At 36.4% G+C, this 20,110-nt stretch overlaps 1 long non-coding RNA gene across 1 annotated transcript; it reads right to left on the bottom strand.

Moving 5' to 3' along the window:
- Nucleotides 1–12,502: 12,502 nt before the first annotated feature.
- Nucleotides 12,503–15,131, bottom strand: LOC140165301 (uncharacterized). The gene is made up of 3 exons (XR_011860670.1): nucleotides 15,085–15,131; nucleotides 14,633–14,717; nucleotides 12,503–12,615 (listed from the first exon to the last, which is right to left on the bottom strand). It is a non-coding gene; the product is annotated as an uncharacterized lncRNA (long non-coding RNA).
- Nucleotides 15,132–20,110: the final 4,979 nt, after the last annotated feature.

The following is a 20,110-nucleotide window of genomic DNA, read 5'->3' as shown; positions in this document are numbered from 1 at the left end:
TGTTCTGATTTAAATACAATCTTACTGTAGTCCCATTTCCATCTACGGGCTTCCAATGCGCCTATCCAATATCCAATTTCAGTGGGTTCAGGGAGATTTTCCTCCAAGTAAATCTGAATGTCATTATCTTTGATGAAAGCCAGATTGCTTGTAGCTCCTGATGATTCACATGCACTTCTGGCATCAGACCATCCAACGGTAGCATTTGGAAATACATTGAAACACTTGTAATTGTTGTATATCAAAGTATTTGGAGAACTGCATTCGGCACTAATATCAGCTGAAAGTAATAAAGTCATGGAAATTAATAAAACGGCAATATCAGTAACACGCGCAAAGAGTGACTACACAGTTTTGTAAGGGACCATCAGACCATTGTTTGTAAGTAGTCGTAAAAAAACCATTTTGTTAAAGATGTCGTCTTTAATTTGACACCTCATTAAATAAACAATGAGCAAGAAATGACGGAGATTTTGGGCCAGAAAATCAGTAATCGTCCCAGTCATTACTTGCCCTTGACGAGATTGTCAATGCTATATCATGTGGCACAGCTGTCCCGGGTTATCATTGCATACATGTATGAACGCAAACGTTCTGTGCTTTACGGTATATAGGCTCTATAATTGAAGACAGAGATAAAAAAAAAAGACTAGTTCGCGTCTGACATCACTGTCAATCAGATTCCCTACGATTATCCCTACTATAAAGAGCTAACTTTTGAGATGTTTTGTATGTTTAAAGGTGCAAAATAAACAATAAGACACCCGGTGTTTCCGCCGCGTTTAGCAACTCATCACCAAGACGGACACTAGTGAAAACAAACCGTGTTCGAGTTTGATTGACAGATGACGTCAGACGCAAACTAGTCTTTCTAATTCTGTCTTCAATAATAAATATCCGCCGTTTCTTGCTCAATAATTGTTACAAATGAGGCAGGTATCAAATTAAAGAAGCTATCTTCCTTAACATATTGTATATATCAGATTTCTATTTGATTCATTGAACAATTTACGAGCAATGGCAGCTTATACAACTGAGTAGTTACTCTCGGTGTGAGGTGTATGCAGCTACTCAGTATTATGATCCCGGATTATGATGTGTGGTTCAAAGGCTTTCAGGCCTTTAATGAGGGGCAATTTTGCCGTTTGAAGTTTGAATATCAATAAGACGACTAAAATATACTATTATGACGTTTTTGAGTAAGGCTACCGACGATTTTTCTCCCATCACCTTCGAGTTCTTCATTGTTCTGTTTACATAACAAAAACGTACTTTGATTGATACGTGCCATTTAACTTTATTAACCTATTCGTTTATAACATGCAGTTAAGAAGTGTGTTACTTACGAATACATTTTACGTCGTCTCCAGACCAAGTGCCATTTTCAGTACAAAGTCGCGTAGTACTGCCAACCAATATAAACCCGTCATCACATGAGTAGGTAATGTTTTTGTCAAAATCGAAACTATCACCTGTCCATGTGCCATTCAAAGGTGAAGGTGGCTCTGGACATTGTATGACTGTGGGGGAATAATACGAGTATATCGGACGAAACAAATTGTTATATCTCAAGGACATAATACAGTGGAAATGCCACCGTAATTAAAAAATCACAAAATCTCCAAAAGATTTACATTTTATGCTAATCTGTCATTTTAAAAATATCATAGATCAAAAACCGTAAGTCGCAGAATAGTGTCATCATTGACTTTGGTGCTCATGCGCATGCAAACTTTCAGTGTATTTTTCATAACTTAGTTATAAATACTAATACTCAAATTTCGCTGAATTTATAGTATAAGCTTGATGATCGCTATTGTTCTTGACCTATAATTGTTTGTAGCCAAGCGGGGCAAGCTTTAAAATTATTGTTTGTGAGCGCTATTGTTTTTACCTACCCTTTCAAAAATTGAGTTATAATTCAAAGTATCTTGCGTAACCTTAAGTTAACCTTACCAAATTACATGTTTTATATATGAAGAGTTTTGTTGCAAAACCCCTTTATTCCATTGAGCAATTTTGAGAACACATCAAAAAATCACTGATATAAGGGGATTTTCAACAAAAGCAGTTTTGGTGGAATGCTCATCCTACCCATCAGCATCCCGCCAAAAACTGTAAATAAATAGGAGGAAAATGCTCTTCTTTTTTGTACTGCCATAAAGTATACACTTTTACTACCGTAATAGTTAAACTCATGCTGATCTTAAAAACCCAAGAACGTAATTTAATTTGTTACTATATCTTACTTGTACAAGTGACCGATGGTCCATCCCATCTGAGTAATCCATTGCCTGAGTCCTGACATATATGTACCACATTATCTGCATCTCCTTCCATTTTGTATCCTGACAAACAGGAGTAGATGGCATAGGACCCTTCTGATAAGGGATTGATTGTGTCTAAGACGCATTCAGCATACATATATGAAGAAGGCTGTAAACATGACGCAGCATCTGACGAAACAAAATGTTTGATGATAATAAAATGTTTTGCATTATACCGGATACGATAATCACAGAAAAGTAGTGATTCGTTATTAATTTTTGTAACTACAGAAGCAAGAGGGCAGTATATCATAATACACACACACTGACATGCTGTAGCGTAGCCAAGGAGGAGGAGGAGGAGGAGGGGAAACTCCCCTCCGTGAGAAGTCTTGCCCCATCTCCTCCTCCACCCGCCTTGTGGGATACTGGCCGACCTGATATTTTATATTTTTGGGCTTTTGTTTTGTACTTTTTGTATTCTTAAAAATTTTCGTCAAATTTTGTTCCTTCCCTTTGAAAGTTGCTTTGCCTATCTTTGCTCCTCTCTGAAAAAAGTACTGGCTACGCCACTGCTGACAGGTAATCTATTCAGCATAAAGGAGCTACATAGGGTGGCACACAGGCTTGTTTAACGGGGGCGTGTGATCCCTATTTTCTAAAATACGAGTTCCACCTTGCAAACCAATTTTACCAATATACAACTGAATCTACCATGATAAAAATCTCTGAAAAAGAATCACACATTACTTACTTATAGTGCTCCATGTTAATGAAAATCCTCCGAAAGTTGCACCAGAATCAGAAGTGAAAATAAACCATACAACCTGACCATGGATATCTAATGGGTCCGGCACGCGATTCCCTGTATATGTCCCCAAGGCTTGATTAACATCAGGGGTGCTACTGTTTCCGTAATGCAGGAAACCAGATCGCGATTGTAATTGGAAGTCTTTGAATGTTATGCTGAAGAGTATGGCCTCTGGTACGTCTATTATATACTCGCAATATGCATCAGGTGGGTAATCGAAAGGATAATTGGGGCTGTCGAATATCCCTGTAGACTCGTAGGAGTAACTGCCACATGCTGAAAATAAAACATAAGGTAAAGGTTTTTAAAAGTCATGCCGTAGCAATGCTCCAGGTCGAAGTACCCATCTCCTTTTCCCTTTATCTGTACTAAAAAAGCTAAGATATCCAGTTGATCTGTACGATAATGCCTTTGAATTTTCATGATTGTTGCAGTTACAATATAATTCCATGTTACCTTTATAATAATAATTACACGATTCATATGGACCTCGAAAAGTGTCAGATATTATATCGGACCCATAGAATACAAGTGGAATATAATTGGCTTGTCTATCAAAGTTTGAAATTACTTACCTGCAGTGTCCCATGTTAAGTAAAAGCCTTTGTACGCCCTCGCAGAATCAGTTGTGAAAATAAACCAGATGGCTTCATCATGAAGTACTATTGGGTCTGGTACACGGGAACCTGACCAACTGCCTAAAGCTTTGCTAACATTAGGCGTGGGTCCGGTACCATAATGTAGAAAGTCAGCAGCTAATTCCAATTGAAAGTTCCGGAATTCTACTCTAAATAAGCTAGCGTCTGTTACATTTATAACATATTCACAGTAAGAGTTTGATGGATAGTCAAGTGGGTAATTCGGGCTTTCGAAGGTCCCTGTCGGATCAGACGAATATTCATCGCAAGCTGAAATACAACGCAAAACACTGATATTTAATGAACTCCTTATGACATCACATCTATGTAAAAGGGTGGTCTTAACCTTGGAATTATGGAAACTTTTGGGCCTCATAACTTCTAAATTTGGGCAAAAATGCTCAGTTTTGGAGAAAATCCCCCCAAACGATTTTTTTTTGCCCAAATATTAATTTTCAAAAACTAGATAAATATACCTAGGAACACTTTAAAAATTTTTTTGAAATGATGGAAGATCATTTAAAAACCAAATTATAACGTTTTAGAATGCCCATATTTAGGCAAAAATGCTCAGTTTTGGAGAAAATCCACGAAGATCATTTAAAACAAAATTATAACGTTTCAGAATGCGCAGCAGCTGATCCGACATTGCTTGAAATCAAAAGTTTAGTCCATTTTACAGTTTGGTCTTCAACATACTAGTATGTACATGGGATATGTTGGATTTCGTTTCTGTAATTGCCAAAGATGGGGCTTTCCACTTGCGCAATTTTTGAAACAGGCTGAATTATCATAAACATATTATTATCATTTTTTACCATTAACCCGCGGCTGTAAGAAACCATTAATAACGTGAGTAATGACGGAATGTATGGGTCCGTTTACTAGCCTTGTATTATGTCTGGTAATGAGCCGATAAAAATTGTGATTTTTGTTTTGCAAGTGCGGTTCGCAAATCCAATATGTTTTGCTGATATTTGACTTACCTCTTGAAGCTCTTGCAATTATTAATACAACGAAACCAAGAAGCAGACCGTGCTCAGACTTTGTCATGTTTATATTCTTTGATTCCAAACACAGATTAAACAAAGACCTGCATGATATAAATTAAACAATTTGTAATGATTAGAGTAATATAAAATTACACTTCAACACTAATTTACTTTAGGGAAGTGCAAGATGCAAGTTCTGAAGTGAAAACTAAAACTTTGCAAACTTTTTTTAAGGATAGGTAACGTAATGAACCATCCTCTTCTATTATAGTGACTATAGACGGCAACGTTATTGATATTTCCGAAGTGCAAAGACGCTTGTGCCAAAGCCGCTCCTCGGTCGCCTTCGGTAATTCGCGTAAGGCACTTCACGGGTTCTATTAGGACGGTTACTATTTAAAAAAATAAAAAAAATAAATGTAGATATTTATATAGCGCTTTATGCCGTAAACAGCCTCAAAGCGCTTTACATTTATTCTGCCGTTATTAGAATATGTCGGAACCACGTTTGCTGCCTACAAATGGCGCAGGGTTCATCAGTACAACGACTGTGACTACCCCTAACAGCTTCCCATTGCACCTGGGTGGGGTGAGGCAAGCGTGACAAAGCGCCTTGCCCAAGGGCGCAACACGGTGGCGGGACAGGGACTCGAACCCACGCACGTCAAGCAAGCTCTCAGATTATGAGTCCAAGGCCGTAACCACTGAGCCACCGTGCCCTCTAATCAGATATTCGTCAGTGTGTTGAATTCATATTGAATTAACAATTCCCCGGGGGGGGGCACTCCCTATCTGAAATGGCAGGGGTGTGCCTCGGTCATGTTAAAAGTAGGGAGCATTCAGGTCAAATGTACAATTACAAAAATATGGGGTCATTCGGTACACAACTTGAATAAAAATGGGGTCATTCGGTATGAAACTTTGAAAAAAGGATGGTCATTGGGGTAACAAAAAGTAAAATGGGAGTCATTGAGTACAGGATTGCCATCATTGAGTATCATTAAGTACACATAATAAATAAGTGCCAAACTGCGTAAAAACAACTTGGCCACCTTGGAAATGTGAAAAATCTCATTATTTCTGGAGGAGAACACAAATACCACCTAAATTTGGGAATTAAAAGGGGGGTCATTGGTTATAGCAGGAAATAGAAAAAGAGGGTCATTGAGTACATGAATTTTTTTAAGGGGTCATTGGGTAATAGGTAGGACCATACCACAAAAAAGGGGGTCATTGGGTACAAGCCGGTTTGAAAAAGGGGGTCTATCCCGAGGCACATGATGCATATCTGTCATGGAAGTGCCCCCCCCCCCGGGAACAATTCAAATGCTATTACTGTGATACGTAATGATAAATCACTTTTTTGTAGGTTTTACCGATAGGCTTTGTTTTCGTTATGGCATTAACAAATTCGGGATCCTTGGGTTGCATTATAATTCGTTATGAATATGGCAGACGGCCGAATACGGATTCGGCTTTTGGTAAATTCATTTTACGCATGCATTACTTTTGAATTATGATTTTCATTATACTTACGAAACTCTATATACATCAAAACAGTAATATTGCCGGTTGGTGGCGAATGAGTTTTAAAGTAATTTTTCTCAAAAAATTGAGATTGTATATAAGTAGCCTACAGTGTTTTACCAAATAAACCGGCCGATACATACTTAATTTTAAATCTTATGCATGCATAGTCCGTATTAATAATTATGTTTGGATAAAACTTAAATTATTTAAACCAATACTTACCGGATACCAGCATTATAACCTCATCTTGTACAAATACACAACAATACACAACAAATTCACCACACAATCACAATGTTTAGTATTTCTGGACAAATTTTGATAATCTGTAGCTTCCAATACTATTTAAACTACTGGTCAGTCTGTCTGAAATCTGTAATGATTCAATGGCCCAAATGTTGTAAACACAAGCTATCTTATAATGCTGTTATCATTAAAGTCCCTACAAGATTATCATGTCAAATGATAGATAAATGTTGGTGGTATGTTGACATTAGACCGCCCCTCAATAAACTTGTATTCCATGCCTAAACAAACACGATTAGTAACCCATTATTGATTTCCAAAATTTAATGCATATCATGAATACGAATTGGGATCAGCAACTTCCTCTACTTATTTTGTCACTAACCTAGTAAAAATAAATAGAAAAAAAAGAAACAAAACAAAAAAGAAACAAAAAAGCAACAAAACAAAACAAAGTAACAAAAGGGGTAAAAGAAGTATCTCACAGACCTTTTCCCCCGGGCCTTGACTAAAGAACAAGTAAATCAGAAAGCTCTGGGCAAACAACTCATTTACATTTCTTTTGAGAAGCAACATTTCGGAATAGAGAGTCAACAAATTTGCAACAAACACAGTGTTACACAGATACTATTTGACAATTACGTGACCGCTTGTTCCAGTATTATCACGTATCAATCCTTTATCACTTATCATTTGATATCTTCAAGTTTTATATTTTGTCTTGTCTGGTACTGCACAAACGCCTGGTGTCAGTTATAGCTGATAGTGCATTCCGTGTTAATAATATGAATTCAGCATAGTGACGAAATAATATTGGTGAGGAAATTGAGTTGTTTCTGATTATGTTTTAGGTGCTGTTTCGTCGAAGGGTCGGTCAGTATAATTGAAAATTGACCGTTGACCCCTTATATTGAATATTTACATGGATTTTCTTGATAATCGCATGAAGAATGTACCATTGTCTTTCAAACCACATATGTATAAATTATACCACACATTTTTATTTATTTATTTATTTATTTATTTATTTATTTATTTATTTATTTATTTATTTATTTATTTATTTATTTATTTATTTATTTATTTAATTATTTATTTATGTATTTAGGCGACGAAAAACGAACAATTTTGAACAAATTGGGAAACAAATTTTTCCTGTACAAATGAATGCCGACCCCAATTTTCGGAAATTTCAGGATAATTGATTTTGGTATTTTCTCAAATTGAAATTTATTTACAGATTTTTGTGATTTTTTGGGTTATTTAAAAAAAATGAAAAAAATACCAACCGACCGACCGACCCTACTTGAAAGGTCCGTCCGCCCGTAGAAGAGGGTTTCTTTTTTTCTCGCCTTACTTATAATTTTATAAATATTATTTGCCCCCCCCCCCTTTTCCCCCAAAACCACCCTCCCCCCTTTTACACTCATAAATTAATTGTTTTTTGCTAACTTTCCCCTTCCGTGTAAAGTAAAACTTTATAAGCCGGTTGAATCAAACTGAACAAAATTGACGTATACAATTACAATATAATACCATGACAATAATGTGTATGACGAGATCTAACTTACTAGCTGAATAAACCTCAAACCATGCATCACATACGTGATTGTACGTCAAATTGTCATATAACGTATGAGCGTGATGTATAGTATACGAGTCTTCCTCAACATCTTCCAGCCGGGTTGATTAGATCATGTACAGTCATCTACGTGTACGTGTTTATACTCTAAATTGTACGTCAACATGGTCAAAGGGTGTACAGATCACCGATTTAGCATGGGGGACACAAAAAGGTGCTTAAAACACGTTTTGAATTAGTTTTTTGTCAATTTTTGATGTGAGCATCTGTGATGTGAGCGAGCGAATGTGTAAGTTATGGTTGAGGAGGTCGGGCGGGGACATCTAGCCTATTAGTTCGAGAGGGTCATTATTCCGAAAAGGGCTAAAGTTATAGTTTCGTCAATTGACGTTAAAATTAGAGTTAAAATTAGGGTCAGGGTTATTGTTCAGTGGCGGCACTACGGGGGGGATATTTATCGTGACTCCCAAGTAAATAAATCCATGACCCATTCCTTCCGAAAAATTACAGCCCCTAAGTTCCCTATCATCACGTGCAAAAATTATCAAATAACATCATCGGCAGCTACTCAGTTCTGACCTTAATGCCAGTAAGAATCACATTTCGTCATCAATATGGCCAATTGCCACGCCCATTTAGCACGGAAATAATGAAATATAAGTTTTAAATCAGCTATATCTAGCTTTTCCGTCATTATTTTTTTTTCCGTTATGGAAATTCCAAATAGAGGGTTTATGTTTCGTGTCAAATTATTTTTCCCTTTGCAATCAATGCCACTATTTTGCAAAAACAATTTTCCTTGTAACATGTCATTTTCGCCTATACTTTTGCGTGTGGAATTTGTGCACATCCGGGTACCTTACATCGTTGAACACGGTATGGCGACTTGTAGATGTCACGTGCACGTTTATTTTTTTCGCATTTATATATATACCCGAAGTCCACTGGTAAATAGGGCTCCAAATATTACAAAATGTTATGTAAATAGGAATATCTTCTATCCAGTGATACCAAAATAAATAATTCTGGTTTAAAACCTCGATTTTAACCGGATGTAGAGCTAAATATACTTATAGTGCCATCACGTCTCATGAGATGGTTGAACCCGGGACCTCCAATTGCTCTGTGCTTGTATTAGGGAAGAAGTTCATAAAATGACATATGTACTTTAATTAGCATTGCGCCATATCTTATACTTTCCTTATTATTTTTGACAATATGATTATATCTGATATTTTTTGTTGGGTGGAGGTTTGTTTATAAAGGTGGGACGGGGTTCACTCCGAACGGGTCGCCAGACGTTATAGAGCATTCCTCGTGCAACCGAGGCTTCTTGGTATGACAGTCTTTTTTGGGAAAGATGGCAATATAATTCAGTTCATAAATTTGAATTTGACCATTAGTGGGTCTGACTGAAGCATTTCTGGCCAGGTGATGACTGATGTTTGGTGGCGTACGTTTATGAGTTTCTTTGTATATAGTTATGGTGCGTGCCTTTTACCTCCCGGTCTTGAAGTGTGTCACAGTTCACGTCACGATCCCAGTAAACACAAAAGGTTTTCGGCATTATTCGTAAAATGTTAGAAAAGGTTGTCAGAAAACGTTTAAATTTCGGGTTATATACAGGGTGTAATAAAATAGAGCATACAGTTTGAAAAATACTACTAGATTCAAAAGTATGAGGTATTTGGTCAAAATAATTTAGTTAATAGCTGAATCCACATCTTGTACTTCGACAACTGTAAAATCACTGGTGTGTGACCATTAATAAAGACTCAGTGACTGGCTATTTTTGTGAGCCGTGTAAAAAATGCAGTTGTGTGAATTCTATTAAAATAACACGAAAATAATCACAGTTTTGCTACTTTTTTTTACAGTAATTGACAGAACCCAATTACTTTGAAGCACCAAGTATGATGGCTCCTAAGATCTCCTGATCTTAGAAGACACATAATTGCACAAGTTGACATCACCAGGCAGGACGTCTCTCATAAGACGTGGCGTGAATGCCATGTTGAGGAGAGCTGATATCTGCATAAAGAGGAATGGTGTCCATGCCCTGGTGGCCATGTGGAAGTCTAATACTATTAATTACTGTAAAAAGTGGTTAAACATGTGATCTTCTTGTTGCTTTGATTTTAATTGACTTCGCGCAACAGCATTTTTACTCGGCTCGGAAAAATAGCCACTGAGTCCTTATTAATGGTCTCACGCCAGTGATGTTACAGTTACGGGAGGACTCGACTATAGCATTTTGACCAAATACCTCATACTTTTAATCTAGTGGCATTTTTCAAACCGTATACTTTATTTCGATACACCCTGTATAAAGAAGATTCTTATAATCTCCTGGAAAGAGATCCATGTATACTCCGTCAACGCCGCCTTCGATGGCTAGGTCATGTGAGTCGAATGGAGATGGTCGCATTCCCAAGGATCTCCTCTATGGAGAACTAGCTTCAGGGAGCAGAAAAAGGGCCGAACACTAACTACTCCGCTTCAATGACGAAATAGATGTCAACCTGTTCGTTTTGATAGAACAAAATAACGCAGCAAAATAGGTCAACATATTTTTTGCAGTGGTAATTTGGTAAGGAAACATGTTGACCTATTTTGTCGCAATACCTAGGTAACGATTTATCCCAGATAGTGCAAAGTATTCTTTATCCTAGATAGGTCAAACTACACATTTTTTGTGACTTATACGTTGGTATACTTTATAACATGATTAAAGCAAGTTTCTGGTTTGAACCCTGTACAAAGTTCATTAACCTCTAGCAGAGTTATTGCCGGGTTAAAGTCTAACCTCACTTTTTGGTAAGGTCTCATCGTCTACTCAACAACTGTGAAGAGTATCGTAGGGGACATTTCATATACACGAGATCAGCCTTAGGGAAGGCATGAACAGTACAAAATCAAATTCGTGAAGATATGTGGTTGTCTAATGAGCTCTCGTTGGTTCTTTTTTCAAATTTGAACCCAGAGGCATCAAAACTTTCTCCGTACGTACCACTTCTAAGAGCCATATTTTTAATCTACTCTCGTTTTTTACTGATACATTACAACACCAATGTGTACTAATTGGTATTTCAGTTCTGAAAAATCAAAATTGACACGAAAGTTTGGAAGAATCACTTTAAACGCAACTCAAATCATTACGAACACCATAGTGTTAACTCATGGAAAGCACATTTTCTACCCAACAAATATTTGGCAAACTTCCCTTGTACACCCATTGAATAATTACTAGTTTTGGCACTTCGTGAAAAAAATATTCTAAACTTTTGTCCAACACTGTATAATAATAACATGATCTTACTGAACTTCTTTTTACTTGTTCATCACTGTTCATGCTCGTGTCAAAATATCACGAATTTTGTCAAATTAAAAACACTTTAATATGTTGATTAATTAGTGTTTATTTATGTTTATTTACAATTCATATGAATGCACACAAGCTAAAAACTCAGCATGGTATCATGTTAAAGCATTTTTTAAATGTTGATACTTAAAAGTATCAACATTTTAATTTTAATCCCATTATCACTGATTATGTACACATCATGGTATTTTAGTCAGTTCTTGACAAAAAGGCTCGGCTTTATGATTAGGCTACATATAACTTTGTTAACCTTCTACATCTACATCTACAACAATACTTAGTAAAGTTGCCATAAAGGCAATATCTGACTAAGAACATGATTGCCGACACCAGTCGTCAAAAGACACGGCTCAGAAAAGGTAATTAAACAACAAATTGCCTGCTTTGAAGAGGCTCAACTTTGAATTTGTAGGTGTTGGATGATGGACCCATGACACGAAATTTAGCAGGATGAAACTGACGAGTGTGAGTGGCAGATTGTCTCTGTATGTAGCCTGGGATTGGAAAGATATTTCTTTGTGCTGAATCTTGTGTATTGTGACGAGTCGAGACGTTTTTCTTCTGTGCTGTAGTGTTGGCCAGTTCAATTTGTCGAGAATATCTGTGACAGTGCCCGGGGTGTTCCTGTAGTTGTTGGTGCAAAACCGCCCTGCTCTTCTTTCTATCATTTCCAGTTTATGTATATCTGTTGCGGTATGAGGATCTCACACTACGCTACTATGGTCTAGGATAGGTCTGACACGTGCAAAATACATACTTGATTTGTTGTTTCCTCCATTTTGAGGATACACAAATAATGATGAAATAGTTGTTGATGTTGTATGCAGTGGTCCAATAGTTTTGGCAACTCAGTTAATGTACCATGTTTGCTGCATAGCTGACTCTCAACTAGCTTCGTTTCAATAGTCTAGTATAACATTTAATGACTTTAATTGTGAGCGGAGGATAAGAAAACACGTCTCTTCATCCATTTATTCGTATATGACTAATTCTACGGAAGTTTGTCGGGATGCGGAATGTGGCAACTGCATCAAACGTTTACCAAATGAAGTTTCGTCGCTGATGGAGGTGATGTTATTATTGTAGTACATCGAGTTTTGTATTGATGGTCCTGAAACTGATGCCATTTCACTCTCTTGCGTGGCATGTTCCCGTTTACGCAGGTTTCTGAAAGAAAACAAAATAAAACTGTAAAAGGTGTTCCATTTTCATACATACAGGGTGTCCCAGAAAAAATTACCGGGCGAATAAAATTGAACGTAAGTCGAGAAATAGACATCAGAATCAAAAAAATAAAAATGTAGCGCATAGCTTATTTTGTTGTACATCACATACACAAATTTTATTTGATTCGGTTGACTGGTTGCGAAGAAATGAACGATTACATAATGCGTGCATCAATTCAGTTCATTCCAAGTTTGATTAACAGGCGGTTTTTTCATACTCGCTCACCGTTTCCTAAAGTTTGTGTATCTCATTAAATTTAGTCCACATTATATAGTTTATAATCGGACGGTGTTATATCATTCATGCTTTCACTGAAGATGAATAACTGTTTGTCCGAGAAAACTTTGATTTCTGCAATTGGAAGCTTTCCAACTTGAATTCGTAATGTTATATCTTAACTTTCCAAAGAATATGTGAGCCAAGAATAACAATGATCAAGTGCTTACAGCTTTACGTGTAATTTAAAGATTTAAACTTTGAATTACAATTTCTTGGAAATATTCCAAAAACATTAATGTGTGTGAGGAATTTTTTAAGTCAAATGGAATGCTTTATGAAATAATTCTTTATGCAACATTTATATCAACATCAACGAGCATCATCTTTCTTACATGCAAGCTTTCATTTTCAATATCGTACAGGTTTTCAAATGAAAACAAACCCTAATTAAATGTTTTGCAAGAAACAGATTGTTTAAAAAGAACGAAAAGGATTTTACAGAACAAAATATGAAGCCCCATTGATAGTTAACCACTAGTGTTGTGTTGAATAATCTTTCTTTAAAACTTGGAATGAAGTGAATGCGTTATGTAATCGCTCATTTCTTAGCAATCAGTCAACCGATTCCAGTAAAATTTGCGTATAAGATGCAGAATAAGATGGGCTACACGCTCATGTTTAGATTTTTGGATTCTGATATCTATTTCTCGACTTACGTCCAAATTCATTCGCCCGGTAATTTTTTTCTGGGACACCCTGTATACCTATATTTCGTTTATATATTGATGGCATCTGCAGCTATTGAATGCATTGTGTATGAAACTTGATTAACTGTAGGCTATTCATTTTGGACCTGACTGAGTCTGATAATACTTAATGAAAGACGCGGTACCCTTCATGTGCGGCGTCTTGGGGCCCGATTTAGTTCAATCTACGAATCCCACGAATCCTTGCAAACAGATGCGGTTTGAATTATCACCCATGTGTTAGTGTGCTATTTGGAGATATCCCTCTCACATCGATTTGTTTTACGATGGAGACGAAAAAAGAAGACTCATAACTTAGACAGTGCTAAGGGTTATCAGTCTACTATAAAGCATGCTTAGTGAGAGTTTCGACCGCGGCTGCCTAGGTCCGGGGTAAAAAGCTCACAAAAGCAATTCTGAGAAGATGAATAAGACGAAGGAGTATGCCCGTTAGTATTTGACCGCTTGTACATGCCCTAACTGCCAATCATATTTAAGCCAAGCACTCTAATTTAAGCACCTCATCATTTTTACGTGATATTTGTGAAAAGTGCCCGAGCCCCGGGGCCCGAGCACAATAAATTACCAAGTTCTAAAACAAATAAAAAGCACGGTTTTAAGCTTATTTACTTAAGTGTTAGTTACTATACTATAATAAGCTCGTAATAGGCGATAATTATTCGGTTTATGGTACTGCGAGAGTTAATAAATTAAAGTCCCAACTTACACCCGCGTAAAATCACAAAAGCGCGCGTCAGTCACGCAATACACAAAACGCAGTTCGCGTACGTGCTGCGTAATGTCCAGCGGTGTGTACGCCATTCCATATATCAATCCACGATGTTATGAGTCGATCCGGCCTATTACGAGCTGATTAAAGTATTATTAAACTTCCTAAACGGGAAAAAATAGTGTAGGAAATAGTATATTATGGGTGTTACATATCTCCAGATGTCCATTTAACATACATGTAGTATAATTTCGTCAATTACCTTTCATTTCTGCAACAACAAAGCAAGATGATTACTACGATGAGAAGTAGTATCGACAAAATACCAACGGACACACTTAGGATAACTGCAGATAAAAACACGATTTATTTAGTTTGTTATTAACAATGAGCTTTTTTTAAATGAAAACTCTAGAACTATTTCAAAATAACTTGACATGTAATCGGTTGCTACAAGTCAGTATTGTAGTCAGGACTTTTTGATGGGGGGGGGGGGCAAGGCAAATATCCAGGGGGGGGGACAAACTTTGACGAAAATGGTCCACAATGGGCTAAACAAAAAAGGCCTCCCACAGGGGAGCAAGAGGTGGGCAAGACTTCTCACAGGGGCAGCTTACCCCCTTGCCACCACCCTGGCTACGCAACTGTTACTAGTCTCGGTTACAACTATGGATGTGTGTTATCAAAGAACTCTATCAAAAGCAATTAACATACCAATCACAAGGGTACTTGAAGTGTCGTCTACCTGTCCTTCATCTTCAGGATTGGTGGATATTGTTGATGGCACTGATGTTGTAGTTGTAGTTTGTTCTTTGGGAATCACAGACGTCGTAGGTGGTGTATACGATGTTATCACCTCAGAATTTAGAGACGTTAAGTCGTTGTTTGTGGTCATGGATGTCGTTGTTGGCGACATTTCTTGAAACAAATGGCATTAGGTTGTAAAGATATTATTACTTGTGGTCCTGGTGCTTGTAGCGAATAATGAGAAAAAAAAGGCAAGTGGAAATAGTAATGACTTCATACATCTATGTACATATTGGGTGGCCAAAACGAATCACCCTTGTATACATGAATAACCTTTAATGATAAGTACCGGTCAATACCCATAATTTATCAATTTTTCAACGTATAAATATAATTTCTATTGGTCATATTGTGTTTAGATGTAACCGCTGCATGCTTGCATTTTCCACCGAAACTCACAGCATACTGTTTTACGTGGCCACATAAACCAGAATAATTAAGCACATACAATTCTACATCTGTGCCAAATTAATTTGTGCTTCACAAGGGTAACAAACAGAAACTTGCTCTGATTTTAATAAAACTGTTCTGAAAATGTTTGATTTCAAAATTAAGTAATAATAGTTTGCAATACCTAAGATTCTTTTTTACCTAGGGTCAATATATTCTACATGGTGCAAACTATTCTGTTTATGGATTGCTATAACAAGACACAAATTTTGAGACCATGCAATTTCATCAACATCGGAGGAAATGTGGGCGGAGATATTCTGTTTGACCCATGTGGAGCCCAAAAATAATGCTGACCTTTGACCTTTTCACTAAGTGGTACATAGGTCAAACTATACAGTCAGTCGTGAGCACGGTCGCTACCCAGCAAACACAAAAACGTTTTTAAAACGTTTTAAATAAGTTATATTTTGGCTTTTGGTTTAGGTAAAAACGTTTTAATAACATTAAAATGTCGGGTTATATAAAGGTCAGGATAACGTTTTAAAACGTTTTGTATGAAAACACACTACAACAATATTTTTAAATGTTTTCAAAAAATGTTATTGTAAACAATTTTTGCAAACATTTTTGCCAAATATTGTGTCAATACTTAAATAACATTATGTTAAAATATTTGAACCCAGCAAACACAGAAATATTCTTAAAATGTTTTTTTCAAAACCTTTTAATAACATTTAAATTTCGGGTTATATAAAGGTCATGAAAACGTTTTTAAAACGTTATTGAAAATATTGTGGGCAAACATTTTTCGCAAAATATTTTTTCAACCCCAAAATAACATTCTGTGTAGAATGTTTTGTATCAAGTTTTCAAGAATGTTTTTGGAATGTTATTAAAACGTTTTTATACCCTTTATATAACCCGACATTTAAACGTTATCTGTAAAACATTTTTGTTTGCTGAGCAGTAGATTATCAACAAATGTTTTTTGACGTTATGAAAACGTTTTATACTCTTAATATACCCTTTATATAACCCGACATTTAAACGTTTTCTGACAACCTTTTATAACCTTTTGCGAATGATGTCGAAAACGTTTTTGTGTTTGCTGGGCCCAGCAAACACAAAAACGTTTTAAAAACGTTGTAAATAAGTTATATTTTGGCTTTTGGTTGAGGTAAAACGTTTTAATAACATTAAAATGTCGGGTTATATAAAGGTCATGATAACGTTTTAAAACGTTTTGTATGAAAACACACTACAACAATATTTTTTAATGTTTTCAAAAAATGTTATTTTAAACTATTTTTGCAAACATTTTTGCCAAATATTTTGTCAATACTGAAATAACATTATGTTAAAAGATTTGAACCCAGCAAACACAGAAATGTTCTTAAAATGTTCTTTTCAAAACCTTTGACTAACATTTAAATGTCGGGTTATATAAAGGTCATAAAAACGTTTTTAAAACGTTATTGCAAATATTTTGGGCAAAGGTTTTTCGCAAAATATTTTTTCAACCCAAAAATAACATTATGTTTAGAATGTTTTGTATCAAGTTTTTAAGAATGTTTTTGGAATGTTATTAAAACGTTTTTATACCCTTTATATAACCCGACATTTAAACGTTTTCTATAAAACATTTTTGTTTGCTGAGCAGGAGATTATCATAACATGTTTTTTAAGGTAAAGAAAACGTTTTATACTCTTAATATACCCTTTATATAATCCGACATTTAAACGTTTTCTGACAACCTTTTATAACCTTTTGCGAATGATGTCAAAAACGTTTTGTGTTTGCTGGGTAATTTGGTTGAAAAAGGAGGTGAGACATGATCAATTCTGTTCAGGCAGTGAAACCTAATGCGATATGTACTTATTCAGCGCGATACAGACAGTGACGTAACTAAGATTTTTTTTTTTTTTGGGGGGCAAACTTTGATGAAAAAGTTAAAAAATTGGCCAAAAGTACAAATACAAAATCTTTTCTTAAAGGGCGGCCGGCATCCACAACCACAAGGGAGTGGTCTAGATGGGGAGGGGGGGGGGCAAATCATCATCACCATGGTAATCTTAATTTGTGGTTGACGGCTAGACTCGATCCCTTTGAATTTGTCATAGTTCCACATTTGAAAATGTACCAATACCCAATAGTATCTTGAATATAAATGAAAACGAATTAAGGAGTACTTACTTGTAGTACTCCATGATAATGAAAATCCTCCGTAAGTTGCATCGAATCAGAAGTGAAAATAAACCAGACACCCTGGCCATGGATTTCTATTGGGTCTGGCACTTGATACCCACTAAATTTCCCTAACGCTTCATCAACAACAGGAGTGGTACCGTTTCCGTAATGCAAAATGTCAAATTGTAATTCTAATTGGAAGTCTTTGAATGTTATCCTGAAGAGTACGGCCTCTGGTACGTCTATTATATACTCGCAATATGCATCAGATGGATAATCGAAAGGATAATTGGGGCTGTCGAAAATCCCTGTAGACTCGTAGGAGTAACTGCCACATGCTAAAAATACAACATAAGGTAAATGCCGTAGCAATGCTCCACGCCGAAGTGCAGATGGTTACGGTTCGCTATCTCTAAGGTTCGCTATCTCTAAGGTTCGCTATCTCTAAGGTTCGTTATCACTAATTACGAAAAAGGTCCGCTATCTCTAAGGTTCGTTATCACTAATTTCGATTAGGGTTCGCTATACCTAAGGTTCGTTATCACTAATTTTAAATAAGGTCCGCTATCTCTAATTTTAAAAAGGTCCGCTATCACTAATTTATTGAAGGTTCGCTATCTCTAAGGTTCGCTATCACTAATTTAAAATAAGGTCCGCTATCTCTAATTTTAACAATCCCGGTATCCCTAAGGTTCGCTATCTCTAATTTCAAATAAGGTCCGCTATCTCTAAGGTTCGCTATCTCTAAGGTTCGCTATCTCTAAGGTTCGCTATCACTAATTTTAAATAAGGTTCGCTATCTCTAATTTCAAACAAGGTTCGCTATCTCTAATTTATAATAAGGTTCGCTATCTCTAATTTTAAATAAGGTTCGCTATCTCTAATTTTAAATAAGGTTCGCTATCTCTAAATTTAAATAAGGTTCGCTATCACTAATTTCAAATAAGGTTCGTTGTCTCTAATTCCAAATAGGGTTCGCTATCTCTAATTTTATATAAAGCCCGCTTCATATCTATAATTGAAAATAAAATTCGCTATTTTAAAATAAAGCCCGCTATCTCTAATTAAAAATAAGGCCCGCTATAAGGCCCATCTAATTTAAAATAGGACCCGTTATTTCTAATTTACTGTAAGGTTCGCTATGATCAGTAATTTTATTTTAATAAACATGATAAAGTTTGCAAGATCGCTAGTACGTATTACTGGTCCGGTCCGAACAATCCAGAAAGATATTTGAATCAGTTCACCGTCGCGTACCAGTATAGGCCTACAATTGATAGCCGATCGCGTTGCGCTCAGGTGTTGGGGATATATGTTGTGTCCCCCTAAGAAGTAGGGGGTCGCGTTCAGGGGCGTAGCCAGCTTTCTTGGTCGGGGGGGGGGCAAAATAAAATTTTGGGGGCACAGACGAAAAAAATTGCAGTTGCATCATACAATACATACATAGAGACTGTATGTCTTCGAGCTTCCCGAAAAGGGCCTTATTGGGATGATGTGCGCGCGTAGCGCGAAAAAATGGTATTTTACACTATTTTCGCCTATTATCCGGCTTAAAAAGGGCTTTATTGTTACAATGTGCACGCGTAGCGCGGAAAATTTTTGAATACACTATTTGGGCCTTGAATTTTGCTAGAAAAGGGGCTCCTTGTCCTTTTTCTTTTCCTTTGCCCTCCTGATTTTCTCTTTCATTTTTTGTCAGAAGGGCACTTTTTCTTTCATTTTTTTGTCAGGGGAGGCACTCTGCCCCCCTGCCCCCCCCTGCCCCCAATCAAAATTGAAGGCCAAAACTTGAGTTTAAATTACAAAAAAAAATAGTTAAAACAGCTAACAATAACATTGAAAAGTCTCTTTGTAATTTAAACACCAATAAACATTGTTTTCTATATTTTTAAACCCTTCTTTACTCATATTAAAAGGTTGCTAGCTTCTTCCAAAATCGGAGCTGTTATTAAATTGGAAATGAATGTAGGCCTATTCCCGGCAAACGCACGTACAGCGAAAAACCTCCATGCACGTGCATTTTTGATGATAGATAAAGACACGAAAACGCATGGAAATGCTCCTTAAATGGTACATACCACCCAAAAAAACACTTTCCACAGATTTTAGGTGCTAAATAGGGGTCGCATTTTTAGGCCATACGTCGAGTTACTTCCATCTTTAAATATATCATTGATATCATCAAAATCAGAACAGGGGGTCATTTATGCAATTTATATCTTCCAAACAACATGTGATGGAAAGGAAAACAAGGATTTTTTCCCAACAAAAGGGGTCACTTTGGGGTCAGTGTCATTTGGAACATCCTACCATAAAGCAGTTACATCAATAACACATCAGGCTTCAGATCGG

The sequence above is a fragment of the Amphiura filiformis genome, chromosome 12 (assembly GCF_039555335.1).
Source record: "Amphiura filiformis chromosome 12, Afil_fr2py, whole genome shotgun sequence".
In the NCBI taxonomy this organism is placed as follows: domain Eukaryota; kingdom Metazoa; phylum Echinodermata; class Ophiuroidea; order Amphilepidida; family Amphiuridae; genus Amphiura; species Amphiura filiformis.
Note: the sequence above shows the minus strand (reverse complement) of the source record. Positions and strands in the feature narration are given on the sequence as shown.